At 39.4% G+C, this 18,516-nt stretch overlaps 1 protein-coding gene across 3 annotated transcripts in view; it reads right to left on the bottom strand.

Annotated features, from left to right (window-relative positions):
* Ssadh (succinic semialdehyde dehydrogenase) overlaps positions 1 to 18,516 on the bottom strand; it is a 207,699-nt gene that overhangs the window by 66,419 nt on the left and 122,764 nt on the right. Inside the window, exon 2 of one of the 3 annotated variants that reach the window (XM_083117043.1) lies at positions 14,068 to 14,196. The exons of 1 other annotated variant lie outside the window; for it this stretch is intronic. The gene's annotated coding sequence lies outside the window, so the exon portion shown is untranslated. The remainder of the gene's footprint in view (positions 1 to 14,067; positions 14,197 to 18,516) is intronic. One more of the 3 variants, XM_083117044.1, reaches the window with a different exon arrangement.

The raw sequence follows: 18,516 nt of genomic DNA, 5'->3' as shown, positions 1-18,516 counted from the left end.
GACGCATGTATTGGAAGTTAAATGATGATTGTCACAATGAACTGATATCTGACTCCATGCGACGCAACAGGTTTGAGGAAATGTTTCGCTTTTTGTATATTGTTGACAATGAACATATTGACAAGACCGACAAAATGGCAAAGATTAGGCCCCTTATTGACCATTTGAATGAAGTGTTCCTGAAATATTCACCAATACAAAAACAAGTGAGCATTGATGAAGCCATGATTCCATATTTCGGTAGAAATGGCTGTAAACAGTTCATTAGGGGAAGCCTATTCGCTTCGGATTTAAATCTTGGGTTGCAGCCATTAAGCAGGGCTATTGTATTCAGTTTGATCTGTATCAAAGCAGAGGTAAGGTTCGTGAATACAATCTGAGTCTTGGCGAGACAGTGGTTTTGCAACTGATTGAAAGTATACAGAATTATTATCCCAGTGTCCGTCTATCTGTCTTTTGCGATAACTTTTTCAGTTCACCTCAAATGATTTCATTACTGCAATCGAAGGACGTCAAGTTCACTGGCACTGCCCAGGTAAACCTTGTCAATAAGTGTCCTCTAATTAATGAAAAATACATGAAAAAATTTGAGCGAGGTTCTTATGACTGCTGTGTGGATGAAGAAAACAAGATTTGTGCTGTACGCTGGCATGACAATAGTGCGGTTACCTTCCTCTCCAGTGAATTTGGCGTGCATTCCTTAGGAACTGTGAGACGCTATTCTGCTGCTACTAAGAGTAAGATAGATGTACGGCAACCAAACGTAGTTTGTACAACACCTACATGGGGGGTGTTGATCAGATGGATGGCAATATTTTTGGTTACCCGATTGCAATCAGAGAGAAGAAGTGGCATATTCCTATAATCTTCTGGATGTTTGATGTAACACTAAACAATGCCTTTCAACTTGCAAAATCAATGGGATAGTCATCAGACATGTTGAAGTTCCGCAGAGAAGTTGCGAGGTCACTACTAATGAAATATGGCTCGCCAATATAGCTTCCATTACCAAATCGCTTCCTAGCTACACCTCGGATAATACCGTACCTACGTCAGTACGAGAGGAAAACGCAGAACATCTCATTGTCATGAATAGACCTCGGATTTTAGGTTTTAACCTATTTTTTTTCCTTTGCAGGTAAATAAGAAATAACAAGTGATATCGGCGTTTCATAAAAAAACGAAAGAACTGACTAAGTTTTATAGTGCCTAAAATAACCTATTTTGCTTGTTAGAACCTATTTTAGATTTATGTGCCTAAATGAAACCTTTTTTTTAGGTTTTTATATTTTTTTAGGTTTTACAGGATTTTTATATCTCACAGAGGTATTTACTAGTTTGGTGGCGAAACAATTCAATGACTGGCGTGTTTGAAACATGTTTTCTCTCGATTTCCCTCCCTCCAAGTATATGATGTTTATCAATGCTTTAAACAAAACAAAAATGTCTGACGTCACTGTTACCTGCAGACAGTGGCGGCGAAAGGGGACAGTTCCCCCCAATTTTTTACCCCTGCACTATAGACTCTTAATGCTAAGCCTAGCTTACTAAGATAAAGTAAACTGTCCTTGCTCCCCCCTTTCCTTTCCATTCTCAGTTTTGGCACCCAATCGTCTCTACTGCCTGCACAGTCCCAAGTGCAAACTTCTGATCTGTGTGGCCTTGCTCACTTTTGCGTTAGTTTGGTCCTCTTGGCATTCACGCCTTGCGAAGTAATATTTCAGCATTCAAATTTGCACTACTGACTATGTTTCTGTTGAAAGATAATTTTCAGCATATGAAATGATCCTCACAGACAAAAGGTTTAGTTTGAGTGTGGATAACACAAAAAGATTCATGGTGGTCACTAGGACCATGATAAATTTCAAGTATAATTCCTGGTTTTCAAGGTGAACTTTCCAAAAATTCAAGGATACAAGCAGATGTTTTCTCTATTTCAACCTTACGTATTACCGACCCTCACCCTCCATTCCATACACAAAAATATTGGTAATGGTATTCGGGGGTAATTTTAAGTGCGGTTTGCATTTACACATTTGTTAGTTTTAAGTCCACTTTATGCACAGAAAGGCTAATCTGGACTGGACCTACAGTTTAAAGTGGAATCAGAACCACTGTGCCATTTACTTCCAACGGGTACCCATTGATTACAAGGCAACGACGTTATCACCGCGCCATCGAAAGTATTGAATTCTCAAAATTTCGGGATGGGCCGTAGCCCCACCAACCCCCGCCCCCTGCGTATGCCAGTGCCTGCATCAAGTCTTCTTAAAGGAGAAACATGAGAGATGTCGTCACCGGCAAGTAAGCTCCACAGCAAGAACTTCCCGGAAACACACGTCGTGATTAAATTTATGCTCCGTTTTCTCCTCACAAATTCACTCGCACGTTTATAATAAACTCCCCCCTCATTGAAAATGCACCTTTAAAGCTTGCGACTATTTGTTTGCATGATAAGCTGATTTTCCTATGCACTCCCCACACGAGCAAACTTTCACGGAAGTAATTACCGGGGGCTGCTATGTTCCATTAAAACAGGTGCAAGAGAGAACGTGTATTTCATGGTTCCCAGTTTGAGGGAAGAGTCTTTGTGTGTTCCCCGGGGAGCAGTGATCTAGATCTTAAGAGAGAAAATAAGAAGACCCATTGAGGGGAAAGTTCTTTCGAAAAAAATCGCCCTCTTTTTTTTTTCTCTGTGCCTCATAACAAAGCAAAACTCTCCCTCCTTGCCCCCCCCCATCTCCTCTCCTTCATTTTTCGTTCTTCTGCCGCTGTTTAATTTTGTCTGTTTTAACATTTAACTGGGGAAGTAGACTGCCTCTCTACATTATTAATCACTCCTAATTAAATTCCTCTAATTTAGAGCTTAAGTGTGCCCATAACTCAAAATAACTTTAATATCAGGTAATTCTTCCTCGAGATGAGAAGAGATGCTGCCTGCATCAGCATCATGCTGCTTCCTTTTTTTTTCCCCCTTCGCTCTACCGTGTTAAGAGTTCAACATCAAGTTGAACAGGGTGATGCATGCAATTTTCAGCTAGAGAGCTTCCACGATAACTTGTTAAGTCAATCGTCTATACTCTGTCCGGGAATCTCTGGAGCAAGCGAACGAAAACAAGTCTCTGCGCAAGTAGGACTCGATTAATGAACGCGTGAGAGGGGACGTTAATGCATGGAGGGGGAAACGCGGCTGCAGCAGCGACCACTGCATTGCTCCGCCCACTCGCTATCTCCCCTTCTCTACCGTTATGCTCGTCCTTTCTCCACAGATTCCCGAGACAAAGTGCAGCAACCTCATATTCCCAAGTCCGACTCCTGTGGCAAAAATTACGAGATTCGCAGATGGCCGGAGAGCATCTCTAGCCAGGCCGAGAACGTGAATGTGTAGAGCCACTGCAACACCCACCATGTACATACAGAGTGTCCCAAAATAGTGTTTACTCTCTTTGAACGTTAATAATGGGAACTGGGTACACTAATAACAGCAAGTATAATTTTTTTTGCGTGTCACATGCCTTAAAGTTATAGATGTTCATTGGCAGCATTGTCTGCAATGCAGTAGAACAGATAGACAAATCAACAAACAGCAGATATGGTTTCCACAGGAAGGGAAGCACAGGTAGTGTCAATCGCATGTTCATGTCATCCAGTGACCCTGGGTTTCAGGGTACACATCGTTATTCAGTTTCCCAGAGGTAGAAATCTAACGGTGTTAAATTGCGAGATCTGGGTGGTTATTTGACACTTCTTACATTGCTAAAAAAAATTGCTCACCTCTGCCACATTGGGTACACAAATGCCTACCTCCTGGTGGACTGTGATGGAACTAAAAACAACAGAATGCCTACACACGATCACACACACACTCAAGATACTGCAGCTTCAAATACAAAATTATCTTGAATAGTTTCTCTGTTATTAATATTCAGAGAGTGTAAACACTATTTCGGGACACTCTGTATATCTTCATTTTTGTAAAAATGTTTGTAAAAGTGAATTTTCATGTCCACTTTATGCACAGAAAGGCTAATCGATACCGAACCTCCAGTTTGAAAGGGGGATCTGAATCACCATATGCCTCAAACGGTATCACTACAGCCTCGATGGCCTCCAGATATGCATTCTACTGGAGGTGTACTACGGGGAAGCGAGGTTAATATTTGTGTACTTACAGGAAAGTCACCCATTACTCAACGTTGCAATTCTCCAAAATAAAAGACAGGTGGTGATGATGAGTTCGTTTTATGTCCACTTTATGCACAGAAAGGGTAATCGGGACTGGACTTACAGTTTAAAGTGGGATCTGAACCACCATGTGCTTCCAACGGTATCGGGACCCCTTGATTACAATGCCACGATGTTACCACCATGCCATCGGGCAGGCCTCATATTGTTTCTCTATGCGTTGATACAGTGACAGTTTCTTCACAATAATATTAATCATCGCAATGAAACTTGCACATCGTGAAACTTATCTGTTTTATCATAGTGTTACATTTTGATCGAAGTTTCACTCTATATCTACCCACGGAGAATTAGCTGGGAATTGACTTTGAGAATCCGATGCATGCATGCACGACCAATCCAAAAGACTCGTGAATTGCAATCCAATTTGCTGTCGCTATGGAGTCGAGAAAGCTCGTTATTGCACACCATGTAAGCGGATTACCTTCCAGATTGAACGTACTTTCAGTGAAGTTCTTCTATATTAGGACAAAAGCTCCGTATTATTTAGCACAGTTCTATGTACTATCCTGTATTCATCTCTCAACACAAACATTTTCATTTAAAAAAAAAAACAACCGAAAGTTCTCTGCTAAATAAAATAAAAATTTAACAATGGTAAGCACCAGCTAGATCCTACTAGTGCATTCGTATGTTCTTCAAGTGTAGACGATGTTTATAAAAAAAAAATCATAAAAAATATTTAGTTGTTAGAGACTACGAGCATTTTTAAAAACTGGAGTAGTAGTGTCTGAAACCAATGACGGAACGAGAGTAGTTTGTGTCACAATGACGACAGAGCACCCTGACAATAGACTCTTCAAAAGAGCTAACTGCATTCAAAAACAGGAGGTTCTAGAGGAAATCGACGGGGCTAACACAGTGTGTTTAAAAAAGAATGACCCGATTTTAAAATCTTATATCTGACCAACAACACACCGCCGTGGCCTAGAGTTTTAAATGACTGCCACCAGATACTAGTAGCGCCCAAATAGACGCTAACCTTAGTCGTTCAGAAGATGGTGTCTATGCAACAGAAAGCGTTTTGTTCTCCAATTCAACAAGACATTACACCCTGTGACTTTTCTTGTGGGGATAGGTAAAACAACGGAACGTGTTATTCTTCCACCATTAAAGGATGAGTTCAAGGACATGATCACGGCTGCAGTAAATTCTGTGGAAGGAGACACTCTCAGACGCGTTTGGAACGAATTCAGCTATTCAGTTATCGTCTTGATACGAGATAATTATTTGAAATCCGGTCACTCCTTTCGAAACACACTGTACATATATATGCGTATGTATGTAAATTAAGGTAGGCAGGTACAAATTCAAGGAATCATATGAATTTCGCAAACATATATTCTCTCTCTCTCTCTCTCTCTCTCTTGCTTTTCCTCTTATCCTTTTTCTTTCAGATCGAAGCGACACGCGATCATCATATTTCATCATATCATCACTCATCTTTGCGATTATCCAATAGTGGCAGAATAGAAGAAAAATAGGCAAAATCAATGACCCATCGTCCAGGCTAACAAGATGTAGATTTACTGAAGTAAAATAGCCAACCAATAAAATTAATAATATTAAAAATCATGGTAGTTACAATTATACGCACAGAGTGGGATATTAAATATATAATTACCACACGTTGTTAAAAACAGAGCTCGCGGCACGCGACTGAGAGGTGAATTTAATTGAAACAAAAGATAATTCGGACCTTGTAATAAATTTGAACGCTTGCATGTCAATTTTAAAACCAGCCACTGGAAACAAGCAGCTTGTAAAACTTCGTAATCACAAAATCCCGAAATCATGAGTGGCTCGTTAGAATTTTGCGACCGTTTCCACTTGCAAATTGAATTTGACGAGACATGGTTGTAAAAGTGTATCGAATTAACACAATCTAATAAATTGACTGTTCGCCATTTTCCACTTACTAAGATCAAAGGGAAAACGTTCAGTAAACTAATCAAAACAAACAATTAGCTAATGTGATATGCATAGGATCCTAATTCGGACTGATGACGTTGCTATTTTTTTTTAACGTTTTGCGGGATAGACATGTCCACTTCCGGTTGGTAGTCAGAGCCAAGTGTTGGAAAGGGGCGTAGGCGAGAAAGTATTTTTTGTAGATGAGGACTTATATTGTAGATTTAAATACAAGAAACGTTTATTTGGGGTAAAAGTTCATCTGACTAAACTTTTTTTCGTCTCTTGGGGGTGGTAGGAAATGTGAATTGTGTGTAAGGGGTGATATTTTCCGAAGATACCAGAATGTCAACCTCCCTTCCTCGTAGTACATCCTGGACTACATTTTGCAGTCTAACGAGGAACTGGCGTCTGGACTCGCAGGCTCTGTTAGGCTCGAGCTGTGACATCCCTACATGTTTGTTTCATTCATCACCATCCATCCTCATTTTTTTTTGATTAGCCAAAAGTGGCAGAAACGCGATGTATAATAAACCAAATCAATAAATCAAAGAAATCCTATCAGCAACAATTACTGTGAATCGAACTTACAAATATGCAGGACTTTTACTAGAGCGGAACTCTATCTTTAGCATGTTGTGTCTGTGCAGGAGAAGATGTCTGAGGGAAGATTCGATGCCAATTGCTTCTCCTTTGAATGTAACAAAGTGAGCTCCTCTGATGGTCTGACACATCCACCAACTTTGCGAAGTCTTCCTTCCCACAATCACCACAGCAATATCTCTGGCGAACAGAGTCGGAGGAGTCCAAATCAAACCGCCGGCCGTTTCAATTTGCCTTTCCTGCTCTGATGTTTGCCAACGATAAATTCTATCTGACTTTCCACGGAGACAGAACATAGTTGAATTCCTAAGTGGCCACTTCACCCAGTGGGGATTACCTTGGTTACAGCCCATGCAAATGCCAATGTTTGAAATACCAACATTGTGGAAGATGTAAATAATTCACTTTTGTGTGATTTTTTCCTTGATAATTTTGGGTGAATACGTGGGAAATTCTCCAGGGATCATGGTGTCCCTCCCCCACAATAGTATTTTTTTCAGCCTTTATCCTTCCATTCTTAACGTTAGGGTAGACATATGTGTTGTTATGCAAATGTGAGAAATACCCGACGTACAAGTCTGTGCCACGAATCTACACCTCTTCACAAATATGAAAATATGTGAACAAACATTGTTTCTTTGTTTCATGAAGGAAATGATCACATAGATTGTGAAGCATAATGGTTATTCAATGATAATCAAAACCAATAAGTAGCTGACCAAGGCAGTTTATTAAGATAAAAACACTTAACACGTAACGTTTCGACCCTGTATCAGGGTCTTCCTCAGACGAAGAACTAAACTAAAATGATGAAATATACTATACACAGAAAGATTACATACACATAGCAGGGTCACAAGACACACAACAACAAATCAAGTTGACAGTCCTTATCTAGGAAGATTTCTCCAGAGGAATTAAACATATCACCTCCTGACAGTTGTTGACTAATTGGTCTACTACACTGACAGGTGATTGGCAGGTCAAGATTAGCAAGATTCTAGAACCACCTGCTTACCAACCCCCACCCCTCCTGCCTTTTTGGTTATGGATGAATACCTCCTCCTCTGGTCTTCTTCTTTTCTCTTCTTTCTTCCTTCTTCATACTTCTTTTTTCTTCATTCCTTTTCTTCATCCTTTCAACTTTCTCTAACACACTCTTCCATTCCTTGTTTAGCTTGAGTCCTCCATTCCAATTCATGATGTCTTCTCCTTTCTTTTCTATTTCTTTGGCCTCCTTCCATTTTCTCACTAGTTCTCTCTTCTCTTTTCCTATTCGCCTAGCCGAATCCCATTCAACTTCATGTCCTGTTTCTCTAGTGTGTTTGAATATGGCATTCCTGTCTCTCTTCAATCTCACATCATCCATGTGTTGCTTTAACCTGTCTTTAAGTCTCTTCTTCGTTTCCCCTATATATACACTTTCACATCCTCTGCACTTCACCTCGTAGATAACCCCTTCCTCTTCTTCCTCTCTCTTTTCTTCCTTCTTCTTGCTGGCTATACTTAAAATAGTGCGTCCTCCCTTCCTGTAAGTTCTTATACCCACTTTCCTCAGCACTTTGCATATCTTCTCTGTGGCATCGCCCATACTTCTTATACCAAACCATCTCTCTTTTTCTTTTTCTTCCTTCTCTTCCAGTCCTCTCTCTTTTATCTCTTTCCTTCTTCTGTTGATGTTATGTCTGTCTTTCTTTTCATAGCCATTCTCTTCTAGTTGTTCCCACAGGCTATTAATCTTGGTTTCTTCTTCCCCTTTCTCTGTGAGAGAGGACTGGAAGAGAAGGAAGAAAAAGAAAAAGAGAGATGGTTTGGTATAAGAAGTATGGGCGATGCCACAGAGAAGATATGCAAAGTGCTGAGGAAAGTGGGTATAAGAACTTACAGGAAGGGAGGACGCACTATTTTAAGTATAGCCAGCAAGAAGAAGGAAGAAAAGAGAGAGGAAGAAGAGGAAGGGGTTATCTACGAGGTGAAGTGCAGAGGATGTGAAAGTGTATATATAGGGGAAACGAAGAAGAGACTTAAAGACAGGTTAAAGCAACACATGGATGATGTGAGATTGAAGAGAGACAGGAATGCCATATTCAAACACACTAGAGAAACAGGACATGAAGTTGAATGGGATTCGGCTAGGCGAATAGGAAAAGAGAAGAGAGAACTAGTGAGAAAATGGAAGGAGGCCAAAGAAATAGAAAAGAAAGGAGAAGACATCATGAATTGGAATGGAGGACTCAAGCTAAACAAGGAATGGAAGAGTGTGTTAGAGAAAGTTGAAAGGATGAAGAAAAGGAATGAAGAAAAAAGAAGTATGAAGAAGGAAGAAAGAAGAGAAAAGAAGAAGACCAGAGGAGGAGGTATTCATCCATAACCAAAAAGGCAGGAGGGGTGGGGGTTGGTAAGCAGGTGGTTCTAGAATCTTGCTAATCTTGACCTGCCAATCACCTGTCAGTGTAGTAGACCAATTAGTCAACAACTGTCAGGAGGTGATATGTTTAATTCCTCTGGAGAAATCTTCCTAGATAAGGACTGTCAACTTGATTTGTTGTTGTGTGTCTTGTGACCCTGCTATGTGTATGTAATCTTTCTGTGTATAGTATATTTCATCATTTTAGTTTAGTTCTTCGTCTGAGGAAGACCCTGATACAGGGTCGAAACGTTACGTGTTAAGTGTTTTTATCTTAATAAACTGCCTTGGTCAGCTACTTATTGGTTTTAATATGGAAACAAGGCTTAATTATATTACAATGATAATCAATTTACCAGAGGCAATAATTTCTCTGTATTATCATTTAAAACCACAATTGATTTATTTTACAAAATCAGGCCTCTTGCCGACTGGTTCACTAATTTTGGTATTCATCGATTTCGTTACAATATTTTACTGAACAGAGCAAATATGTAAGAATTTTGGCCTAATTCCCCACAAAAACAAAGATGCATAATACTGTATATCAACATAAAGTAACTTTATTTTATTGATATTTTGTCAGTTTGATTGATTTGATTCATTTTACTTCGCTTTTCTGCCACATTTGGCTAATCGCGAAGATCAAGATGAATAATGATATGATGAAATTGATGATGAGACAGTCACAAAGAACTCACATGCCCAGGTCGGGATTCGAACCCGGACCTTTGCCGTCGTAGCGCGCTGTGCTAACCACTACACCACGGAGGTCGGCGATATTTGGTCAGAGTATAATATATTTTGAAAGTGGAACATACTCATGACTTTTTCATGATTCGAACACAACGTACAAGGACAGCAAGGCCGATAAATTAATATATTATGTATATTAGAGAGAAAATATTTTTGTTTTAGTACAATAATGAAAATGGTTATTACACAACTAATAATTGCCTACATTAAAAATAAAATAAATTAGTAATACTAATAATTTCTATACTCTGTCTCAGCTATCTCTGAAGTAAGCAAACGAAAACAAATCTCTGAGCGAGCAAGTAGTGATGCTACACGGCTCCACCAATGAACACGTGAGAGAGAATTGGATTGCGTGGAGGGGGAGCTACTGCAGTTACCAGCTTCGGCAGCAGCGTGTACGGCTTTGCTCTGCCCACTCGATTTCCCTCCCCTTCTCTACCGCCGTGCGAGGCCTTGCTTCAGAGATAACTGAGACAGAGTGTAGTATTGTGAAACTAGCTTTTACCACCCAACTTCTCCCCATAATTTTGCAAATACATCTTGGCTTCCGCTTGGCACTGTTGAACGTATATAATTTGCACGTCGATCCGTCAACACATAGAGGGTGGGAGACTGGGAATAAGGGCTGAAAATACGAACCCCCTTCGCATCTTAGTGGGGGAAACAAGATCTGGTCTTCCCGTTCTGTTTCCCCTACTACGCAGTGGTAGTGGCAGGTACGTTTGATATAGGGGTCCCAATGGAATCCAATTTTCCCTATAGGGGCATTACAGGTTCACCACTAAGACACGACCGCCAGTCACATAGTTCCAGTTCGGTTAGGTAGGCACCCTTGTGGATTCCCCCATCGGCATTCACGTCTTCCAACTGTCACGAAGACTATCTCGCTGAGACAGCCTGTTAGAGGCACTTAACAGTTTTCTGTTACACCTCCTACCTGCTGTGAGGCATATGCGCTTCCTTAGTGTGGAAACTTCCGCTGTCTGATCTGTGTTGTAAGTTCAAGACTAGATTGCATCAGACCAAGACAAGAGGATGCGGTAAAATGGTTTGGTTCTAGGAGAGATGGAAACGGGAAACTAACCGTGGCATTTTCGAGGAAATTCACAACAAATTTTTCGGAACTTTTTATATTTCCACAGATATTCTCAAAACAAATACATTTTACACCTCCCCACATATATATAAATAACAAATATTATAAATATCCATATACTATTATATTAGAACAATTAAATCAAGAAGACTTAGGTGGGCAGGCCATGTGGCACGAATGGGAGAGGAAAGAAGAGTTTACAGGATTCTTGTTGGGAAATATGATGGCAAGAGACCTGTAGGAAGGGCAAGACGAAGAAGGAGCAATAACGTTGAGATAGACCTAAAGGAAATCGGTAAGGATGGAAAAGATTGGATTGATCTTGCCCAGGATAGGGACAGATGGAAGGCTTGTGTTGCTGCAGTCATAAACCTTAAGTTTTAAGAAGGCTAGAAAGTTATTAATTCCCAAAACAATTGAATCGGTCACACGAACAACGTTGTAATGAACATGTTTGCCGGCAGAGACGACGGAGATTTTAAGTTAAAAAAAGTAGTGTTTTTGGTCTTGGGAATAGAGTAGTGACACGTTCTGTGAGCAGATGGAAGATTTCTCTGCATCGTAAAACTTCCTATTTTGAGGAAATACATATAAGAGAAAGCAACAGGGCCCCTTGTTTTGCTGTTTGTCTGGCATTTGGTTTTTGATGCATGCAACGTTGTCCGTGCGATCGCTTCAATTTATCCTTAACTTTAACTCCGGGAAATGTTTGGACTATTCCTTGACACTAAGGTAAACCTGCGTAATATGGGATACTCGCCCAATATCGGATACCCTCGTTTCTCGGATCGTGGGTGTTGCCATCTGCAGCAATTCACTTAACTATGTCCGTCGATTGCCGCCATTGCTCCATTGTGAGTGGGAACGCTGTTGAGCACACTGCGCCTCCACGAACGACGAAAACAGAAATTTTCAGTTTCTGAGTTTTTGGAAGAATTTCGTCATCAAAGGTTTTCACATTGAAAGTAAGGAGAAACTATAGCTTACTTATATTTCATAGAAAGATGGAATAATAGAGTATGTTGATATGCTGGTCCTATTCCGATAAATGTCTTTGTTTGATATTAAGGTTATATTTCCCACGAGGTCGCGTTCGGCCTAATATCGGATAGGGAGGACTGCCAAATATCGGATATATGTATGACAGCTGGGGTGAGGAGTGGATTCGTTGCACCCATTGCCTTCAGTGGGCACATGAATTATGTTCTGATAGTGACAACTGGAAGACATATGTATGTCATTTCTATAAAGCATAACAAGTCGTTCAATGCTCTTTTGTACTAATCATACTTTTGTGATCCTTGTTATTTTTGAACATTTGCAAACCTCCAGCAAAATAAATAATAGATTGCTTCTATCATGAGATGTAATTTTATTTCAAATATAATGTTAATATCTGAGGGACGGCGTAGGTTCGAATCCTGCTCTGGTCGGAATTTATTCGGTCTACGTATAGGGCCGGTGGCAACCCACCATCGAGAGGAAATTGGGGAGCTTCGAATGAGTAAGCGTAATCCGGTCCCGGAAATGTACTATAACGGCTGGGGATACGTCGGGCTGACCCCCAGGCTATTCCAATACTGGTTGCAGATCTCCACGCTTCGAGGTGACGAAGGATAGCGGGGAGGGAGACCGGCAGTCGGTAGGTAAGCCAAGGCCCTTCAGGGCTGTTGCGCAAAGGATTATTATTATAATGTTAATATATATATTATATAATGTTAAATTTCTATCAGATATTAGGCATACCCACTATCCGACATTAGGACGGCTTTTTTCGATTCCTCAAATTTGCATTGGTTTTAATTTTGTACTGTACAACAAAGAATTGAACAACATGGGAGATAAAAACATCACAAGGCAAAAGGTAAGGTAGCAATAGTTCATATTACTAAAAATTACGGATTTCTGTTCATTTTCGTGGGTTAATTATGGTGATTTCAAAAAGTATCCGATATTGTGCAGGTTTACCTTATCACGATAATTTTTGTTAGACTTCGACAAACAAATGTATTTATTTCCTACTGTCGGATTAAAAAATATAGATACTCGAGTTTGGACTCCAATTAAAAATTTACCAGTAGACGTACATAAAAACGAGAATCAAAATTTAGCTTATTCAATTCTACCATTTAATCTGTGCTAACCAGTTTTTCTCGAGTGTTCCTTCTATTTTTTATCGTCGTGAGAGCAAAAAAATGCAGATTTTTTTTCGAATTTTGCGAACGGACGCTCTCAATGAAATTCTATAAATAAAAAACGAGTGGTCCGCTCGTGTGTTCTGTAAGTTTATTTCCAGAATTGACTGCAAACGAATTAAGTACAAATCACTGCTAGCGAAATGAATGCACTGTTCTTTGATCAACTCTATATATCTGTCCTTGTTCTTTTCTGACGAATTCGAAAAAACGTCAATGATTAACTATTTTCCCAGAAATGTCCCATTACTATTTTCGTGTGCTTATTGGCGGTAAAAAACAATAATAATAATAAAGAAAAATTAAAACAACGATTATTATTAGAGAGATCAATTTCCTGAAAACAATGATCTTAGACTGTTAGTGTCAGTGATTTATCCTGGTTTACATTGTTTAAGTTTTCTACTGTCTTAGGCAAACACTCAGATGATTAATTCCAAGAAAACTATTAATGCCTTTGCAAGCCCAAATAGTTGTAAGGCAATTCATTACATGGAGTTAAATCGAGGACCAAAAATAAAAGAAAAGAAAAGAACAACCGACGCTAGAACTTTGTGGGACTACACTCTATCTCGGGAATCTGTGGAGCAACGCCGAGCAAGGGGAGGAGGGGAGAAAGCGAGTGGGCTGAGCAAAGCAGTGCACGCTGCTGCAAACGGCTGGTAGCTGCAGCCGTATGCCCTTCTTCATGCACCAACTTCTCCTCTGACGCGTTCATTGGTCAAGCCCTCTCGAGTTACGACTGGGGCAGAGGCTTGTCTTCGTTTGCTGGCTCCAGACGTTCCCGGGACAGAATGTAGTGGTGAGGACGAGACCCAAAGTTTCGGAACTTTTAAATAAACATTACTTACAATGAATATGGTTCAGTTACACACCACTCAACGCGCAGCGCTCTCCACCCTCCTCTCCACTGTAGTCAAACACTTGACGGATTGAAGCTTACCCCTCCAGCTCATGTGCAAAACATTTGTTATCTCAATCTAAAAAAAAGAAAAAAGAGTTCGCATTACTCTCCAGGGATCGATTTTCGGCTACCAAATGACAAATTGCCTAGCGACCATGACTGCTTTTCAAAACGTTTACATCGAGAATAGTAGGGTTCGTGGATACTCGTATTTGAGCTGTTTGTTCTCCATTCTGTGGTTTTCTTTCTGGCATCTTACTGCTGTGTATTAACGCAATGCAAGCAACGCGTTAAATTCCTGTTAGCATCACGTTGACACAGTCATGTGTTACTTGTATTATGAAACAAGTTTAGCCATAATTTTAATTTAAGCGGTCATAAGAACAATTCTAGGAGGGGCGCGGGAAATTTGGCACCAAAATATCCATAAATCAAGGATTTGGTGCTGTGTGAACAAATCCAAAGCCCCGTATAGTTTGCTACACTTTTTGACACTAGGTGAAGTGCAGGTGTATCCCGGTGTCAGGCTGGTGCAAGGAAATGAAGTTCAAACAAGTAGACGGATAGTGGCGTTCAAGTTCACAAGATTCAACAAATGCCTGTTGCTGCTTTAAATGTTAATTTGATTAGTTAACACGCACCACGTGACCGTACACCACACTGTACACCGCTCCGGAAGGTAGTGCAAGAGGTGCAGACAGTAAATACACTACTTGACACCAAATCAGCCAAGTAGACGACTCGGGTTTGCACTTTGTAACCAACTAGACGCATGATTGCAAAGAGAAAGTCAAAATGTGCAGCGAACTATTCCGAAACATCCTGTAGAAATTTCAGCGAAAAATGTGGACTCGACCAGAACTCGAACCGGTGTTTCCGACATAGAGTGTCATTACTAGGGCTCGTAAGTTGAAGATCTATAAAAAGACCTAAAATATCAAAAAAAAAAAGGACCTAAAAACGGTAAAAAGGACGTATAAATGTGATCCAAATTAATTAATAACTTCAGTTTTAATTACATATTTAATGCATAAAAAAATACAAAATTCTGGTGGTAATGAACACACAGTGCGAAAAAACAATATGAATGAAATGCATCTTCTTTCAGACATTATATATTTTTTAGATTAACATAATTTGAAAAATCATATTTGGCCTAACCACACTAGGGTTGCAGAAATAGGACTTCGGAAACCTTACCTCAGTTGGATATATATATATATATTTCTTTACTACAGAAAGGATGTTTAAGAGGTGATGAACTGATGATGATTCGAATTGAGAATGGGCAATAAAAACATAGTCGAAATAAGGGAAAGTTGCAAAAAAAGCCGTTAAGACTTTAAAAAAGGCTGAAAAAGGACCAATAAGCCAAAAAACACCGAAAAAGGCAAAAAAGGACAAATAAAACCCACCTTTTTCTGGCCTACAATGAACCAAAATGAACATATATTACTTTGGGCCTCGTCGTCGGACACTAGGAAAAAAAGGATTTTTCCTCAACTTCCGAGCCCTAGTTATTACTCTACCAACCTTTTTTTTAAAAAAAGGAAAACATGTTAGCGGTTTTCATTTTCTTTCTCGGTTTTCTCACATCAGTTTTCACTCAATATTCTCAAATTCTTTACTATAGGCTCCTCCACTTATATAATAACTAGGGCTGAGCCGATACCACTTTGAACCGATACCGATACTGATACTTGAAAATTGCAATAATAAAGAATCGTTCAAAATATTGATCAATATTGGTGTGTAAATATTGTTCTACAATTATATGCATCAATTTACCAAGAAATTTAGAATATTCAAGAATTGCATCAGAATATTAAAATAGATATTATGTAATCACAAAATATAGTATTCCTTGCAAATTTAATGCAAAATAAAAAGGAAGTTTTAATTTTGCATAATTTCCAGGATAATTACACTCCGCGAAAGTGTCGCGTTGCAAATTTCCGGGGTCCGTGAAAGACCAAAATGCCGGAAAGTATCGGCTGGTATCGGTGGAAGAATTCCAACCCATATTTTCCGATACCGATATATCGGCTCAGCCCTAATAAAAACCTGCCTGTAAATGTTATTTTATTGTCAGAACACTGTTTCCGACAAGCACTAAGAATGTACATGTAACAATTTATTTTTCTTTTTTTTTTCGTCTGCCATCTTGTATTGTCTTGTTTTGTTGTTATTATTTTTTTTGTTGCTACAATTTCAGTATAAAATGGTCTTTCAGTACTGTATCTGAAACTTTAAGTAAGTAAATAAATAAATAAATATTTTTTTTCATTCAGGACAGACACAAACATCTACGTGTTACCCAGGATTCTAACCCAAGACTCATGACGTCGTGGTGTGCTGTGCTATCCACTCCGCCACGGAAGTCTACCGCCAACTGAGTTACCTGGCCAGCCCTGTTTTCGCCTGAATTTTCGATCTTGCTGCTTTATCTGGGTAGAATTGGTTTACCTGTCCTCGGTTGCTAGGGAAATTGTACGGTATGCCAGAGACCCGGGTCCGAGCTCATGTCGAGCCTGCATTTCTCGCTGAAATTTCCACGTAATACATCTCCTGTGTATCCAATTAGTAAGGCAATCTGTTACTTTGCCTTAATTAGATTTGCACTAGACCTAGACCGTTTATTTAGTCCGATGAAGTTATTTCAGTTTGAAATACAGTAACGAATCAGTATTAAAAAAATAATAAAAAAAAAGGTTTGCAAGTTAGACGGAGTTCTATGTAACACTACAGTACCTCAACAGTGACTGGAACGTTACAGAATCATTACGCTTGACTCATTTTCAAATTCCATATGCGCAAATGTGTGTTCATCGTATATAGGGCAGTAGCATTTGTACTTATATAAAAATAATTAGAAAAATGCAAGATTTGTAAGATAACAAAATCTTAATTCGAGTTGATGAAAAAATTTCCCTCATCATCATTATTATTATTATTATTATTATTATTATTATTATTATTATTATGTATTAATTTTCATACACACAGTAAATACCAAACTGCGCCATTCCAGCTACTCCTACATATACAATTCATATTATACAACAAACGACATATACCGGTTCGATACCTGGTGGAGACACATTGCACAGTGATTCGGAAATTTCATTTTAGTTCTGAAACACCCATTTAAATTTTATTAGGGAAAAAAATCTTAATTAATATTAGTTGTCAACTCTTTCGCGGGAGGGAGGGAGTGCAGACTCCTTACACGCACACCCTTTAAATGCATCTTTGCTGATAGAGCTTTCTTCCTATTTTGTATTTCCATTAATTTGCGCCTCCTCCTTTTTTGGGACACGTTGAGGATGAAGGATGAATAGATGAAGTTGATGAATGGGTCTCCTCGATGGCGTAGTGGTAACACCGTTACCTTGTAGTCAAGGGGTTCCGGGTTCGATACCCGGTGGAGTTACATGGTGGTTCGGATCTCACTTGGAACTGTAGGTCCAGTCCCGATTAGCCTTTAGTGCATAAAGTGGACTTAAAAAACTAATCAAAACAAACCAACGTTGATTAAGCAGCTGAAAGTTTCGGTGGTTAGATCGTGAGTCGACCTCTCAACGTGCTTTTCGTCATTAAAAAAATACATTAAATTCCAACAAAGATACTGAGCTATTCTCGTCAATATCTCTTCTCTAATCCTTAATTTGATTGAAAAATTAACATTCCTGCAATGTACTTTAATAAATATTCAACCAAGAGATGGAATTTTAAATCTTCGTGAAAGAAAGAAAGAAAAAAAATTGCAATATAGACTCTTCATTTGAAGCCGTTCGCCATACAAAGGAATGCCAGCACACAACGCTTGATGAAGCTGATACTCGTGACCAGATATTAATCTTGAAAATTCCAAATACACGGTACCGAGTTACGTGTAAGCCCACGCGGATAAACACGGCAGCCTTCGCGCAATATGCCCCGTAAGAGCCACGTATGGAATGTGTGTCCCGCATGGCGCTATGCAATGTCGACACAGGAGATTGACATTTCGGAACGTACGAACAGCTTTTGGTTGGATAATCGTTAAAGCCAATAACTAGTGCACTGAAGCGAGGAGTTAGATTCCTCGCACATCCCATTTGCGCTTGCATTAGAACCCGCAAAACTGATGGATTTTCCACTGCTATCGGCTTTATGATTTTAAAATCAGCATTTTCCCGTTTCTTAGTTTGTATTTGGCTATATTACGTCGCCATTTAACTGATTAGTTTAATCGCGCCGACTATAAGGATTGATCATTACACAGCATCACAAAGTAACGCCCATTCAAATATTCTTTGTACAGCCACATGCACTTCTGGGTTGTAACAAACCCATTTTTGTGACCTTTTCTGCCATTGGTGTCCTAGTTTTGATACTATTTCCAGCCTTTATT

This window comes from Lepisma saccharinum, chromosome 2, assembly GCF_977018435.1.
Source record: "Lepisma saccharinum chromosome 2, izLepSacc3.1, whole genome shotgun sequence".
NCBI lineage: Eukaryota > Metazoa > Arthropoda > Insecta > Zygentoma > Lepismatidae > Lepisma > Lepisma saccharinum.
Note: the sequence above shows the minus strand (reverse complement) of the source record. Positions and strands in the feature narration are given on the sequence as shown.